Below are 4612 nucleotides of genomic sequence, written 5' to 3'. Positions count from 1 at the left end.
AGTTTTACTTTAAAACCAAATTTTTTTCAAAAATAAGCACTTTGAATCGATAAAACTTACAGATCATATAAACACGACATAAGTAAAATAATTTGTGGAGCGGTAACGATTAATTTCATTTAAGTTGCTAATTAGGGGGTGGTCTTCCCGATTTTTTTTGCCAAAACAAAAGGGACCAACTTTATTTTGAGCGTAACTTGCTTAAATTTAATGCTAGAAACTTTTTATAAAAACAGAAATAAATCTTTTTTTAAACACTTTAAAAAAAGGTAAAATGTTCGAAATATTCTATTTGAAATTTGGTGAATATGAATCAATTTTTCATTGGCTATAACTAGAGACCGACCGAATGTGATTTTTTTGGCCGAAGCCGAAGTTCGGCCTGTAGGATACCTTCGGCCGAAACCGAAGCCGAAGGTGACTAAAAATATATTAAATGTAAATGTTAATAATTTAAATAATGTGCATTATATTTTTATTAACTGATGAGTGATAAACAAAAATATGAAATTATAAGATAAAAAAATCAAACATTTATACATTATTTGGTAATATAAGCGATAATAAAAATAAATAACATTAATTAGCGTCTCTTTGCAAAGACAATGACGTCGACTTTGCAAAGTAACCAGACACTTACTCAACACACACACTACACCTGAGTTGGTGATAAGTTATACAATTACGTGGCTAAAGGTTCTAGTTCTAAACCAAGGCCAGAACCAGAGAAAAAAAAATAACATTAAAAAACATTAAAGTAAGTATGTATTTCTGATTACTGGATCTGTTAGTTAATATTCGAAATCAAACATCCTAATATTATACGATAGAAAATTTCGTTTTCAGCGTTTTCTCCTAACAAATTATCTCGTCTAAACTGTTATTAAACATTTGCATTCATAGTAGGGATAGTCGATGTGTTGCCATTAATATTTAGGTAGCCAAAACACCAGTAATCTTGAGTTTTAACAAATCAAATACAATAAAATTATTACAGTTTCTCAGAATTTTACTACGTGAAAAATATTCAAAGGAAGATCTTTGAGACATCTTGGCCTATTGTTACAATTTTTATATCCTACCTAGTACCTGAAAGCTTGTAAAACATTTTAGTTTAGGGTATAAAATAGGGTGAAAGTTGTAAATATTATTCAAATTATCAAAGACTCGCTGAAGCATATTGTTTAGACATTATTTATAGGTATAATAGGGTAACGGGTACAGTTGTTGGCCGGTCACTAGTGATTGGCCACTTTCACAAAAATCCTAAATATTAAGATTTTTAGACAGTATAAGGAAATAAATGTATTTGCATTGCAATTCGACAACATTGCTGTATATTTGGTCTAGCCATTATCTCTCTCAGTTAATATTGTCTAGTTGTGACAGCGTGTGTTGTTCGAAGCTTAACAGGTGCATCCAGTTTTAAAGTTTTTTAAAGAATTTGTTAAGGAGGCCATTCATGAGGTGAGTTATCTTGGCTAATAATATTGTGTATCTGCTTATATTAATGTTTTGTGATGATTTAGTGGGGTACATCTTACGTTATCGGTGGTTTTAATAGTAAGGTTATAATTTTTTGGAGGTAAATTTTAGTGGCCAAGCACTGTATCTTAAATATGTCCGCATTATAATGATTGGCCTACCGGCCAATTACTGTACCTACTTTAAATTAAAATATTTATTATAATTTTGTCTCTTTTAGCTTAGTTTGGCCCAACACAACATATTTCAAGCATTTTTTCTTATTTTTTATGGCAATAACTAGTGGTTGGCCGACTGCCAATCACTAAACCACAGGGTGGCCAATAACTGTAATGTGTAATAAGAATATATTTTTTGTCCGGATTAGTTTTTATAAAATTACAATTATTTTAGTTGTTATAAAATTAATGCCAATGCGGGCAATCTGAATCAAATTTGAAACGTCCGTATTGTAGATAACATTATTAGATACTGTTAAATGATTTTAATTTTTAGAATAAAAAATGCCAAATATCCGGAAAGATAAAACGTATCACAAAAAATATACAGAACAAGATCTTCAGTCTGCTTTTCAGGCCATAGAAAATGGCATGAGCCAACGGAAAGCCGCTGAACAATTTATTGTGCCAAGAGTAACACTGAAATTTAATGAAAAAACTAACCTTGGTCCCAATCCTATTCTTTCTTTGGAGGAAGAGAATCGTTTAAAGAATTGGATCGTAACATGCCAAGACAAAGGTTTTCCAGTAAGAGTGGAAAATATACAAGACTCGGTTAAAGGTTTTCTTGATGCAAATCCACGTGCTAATCCTTTTACTGACAATCGGCCCGGAAGAGGTTGGTATAGATCCTTTTTAAAGAGACATCCAGATTTAAGCGAGCGAACTCCAGAAGCGGTAACAGCAGCAAGTTCAGTTGTGCCTGAAAAAGATATAAGAAAATGGTTCACCGGTGTTCAAGAATATTTACACCGTAAACGTTACATTGATATTTTTCAAGACCCTTCACGTGTTTTTAATGGGGATGAAACCTGCTTCCTCTTGTGTCCCAAAAATAAACGAGTGTTGGCTGTAAAGGGAAGCAAAAATGTATATCAAATAGAACATCACTCCAAAGTTAATTTTACGGTTATATTTAGGTTTGCAGCATCTGAAGAAATAACAGCACCGATGATTATTTACCCATACAAACGACTTCCTAGCAATGTTATAAATGCAGTTCCTCGAGAATGGGGCATAGGCTGTAGCGATACGGGATGGATGAAGAATGAAAACTTCTATGAATACATAGGCAACGTCTTATATAAGTACCTAGTTGCAGAAAACACTAAATTTCCAGTCATTTTGTTCGTTGATGGACATAAAACTCACTTAACCATTCAAACCAGTGAATTATGCTCAAAGTTACAAATTATTTTAGTGGCATTATATCCCAATGCGACAAGAATTATGCAGCCTGCAGATGTTGCTGCATTTAAACCATTAAAGGCAAATTGGAACCGGGCAGTATTAAAGTTTAGACGAGAAAACCCAAACAAAAAGATACTATTGTCACAGAAGATACAATGACTTTAGATATTCAATCGATATCCGATAATCTGCCTTTAGTAAATCAAGACAACTCATTATATAAAGAAATTGACACCTCAATTGACAAATTCTTTTTTGGCCAAAAACCCCAGAAAGAAAGGGTAAAAATCAAACAGAACGGTTGCCTTTCGTGCTCACTTCTTCAGATCGTCAAAATGCAGAGAGGCGTAAAATTTAAGAGAAAGACGAACAAGAAAAAATAAAATTAGAACGAAAACAAAAGCGAATTGACGCAAAAGTAAACAATAAAGGTAAACAAAATAAAGAAACCAAGAAGAAAGTAATCAAACAAATTGCACACAAGAGCCAATTCCGAGAGCAAAAAATGTCAAAATGTTGTGAAGGATAAAGAAAATGTTACACTAAATACAGGTGATATTGTAGATACAAATATTTTAAATCAGACACACTTCTTGATCATACAATTAAAAGCACTACTTTGAGAAGTGGAGTTAGAGTACATATACCAGAAGTGATTAACGCCAAAGAAAACCACGAACTGCCACGGAACCAATTTCCGGGTTCTGTAGAGGAAAACGCTATTCTGCCCTCAATTGATAACGTATCTTTTGATGTCTCCAACAATAAGAATTCATCAAATTTGAGGAATACTTCCCAAAGCAAATGTACAAATTTGGAAACCAGCAAAGAAAAACGTGCTAGTGAGTCGGCTAAAAGAAAGTTGTTTTTCGAAACAGAGGGATATCCAGAACATGAAAAAATACAAATTCTCTCAGATATATTGGTGAAACAATCAGACAACACCAACATATCTGCAAATAATAATCTTTTGTATACAGGATTGTGCTATTCTTTTTCCTAAAATATTTCTAAATCAAAAGTTGGAATAAAATGTTTATTTTGTGTCAGAGGCTCCCATATTGGTAGTTGTGTTAAAAAACAACAAGAAATTGAAAATCTAAATAGTTTTGTGTGCCCTAACTGCACAAACAAAAAAAGAAAATTAGGAATTTTATGAGTGGCCAATAACTGTAATTCTATATGCCAATAACTATGTTTGCATGGCCAATAACTGTGTAATTTTGTATGTTTTTAAATTTGTGTTAATTTTTTATGTACATTATTATTTTTACTAAAATAACCTGAGTTTTTATAAAATTTGATGTTTCATTGTTATTAAAAAACCCTTACAAAATATTTCACATTAAAATATACCAATTTACAATTTTAATTCAATTTGAAATCCCTTAAGTGGCCAATTACTGTACCCGTTACCCTATTATAGTATACTGACAGAGCATTTGATTATTCCACCTTCGGCTTCGTTTTGGCCGAAGCCGATGCCGCTTAATCGGTCGGTCTCTAATTTGATTATTCCACCTTCGGCGAAACCTTCGGCTTCGTTTTGGCCGAAGCCGAATTTTGGCCGAAGGTTTAAATATTGGCCGAAGCCGATGCCGATTAATCGGTCGGTCTCTAGCTATAACTCTGGTTTTACGAGGTCCAGAGACCTAATGCGTACACCATTTTTTTTTTACTTTTTTACAGGCTATATTTTTGCTAAGAACGTTTTTTTC

The sequence above is a fragment of the Diabrotica virgifera genome, chromosome 7 (genome assembly GCF_917563875.1).
Source record: "Diabrotica virgifera virgifera chromosome 7, PGI_DIABVI_V3a".
NCBI classification, from domain to species: domain Eukaryota; kingdom Metazoa; phylum Arthropoda; class Insecta; order Coleoptera; family Chrysomelidae; genus Diabrotica; species Diabrotica virgifera.
This window is presented reverse-complemented; position numbering follows the sequence as displayed.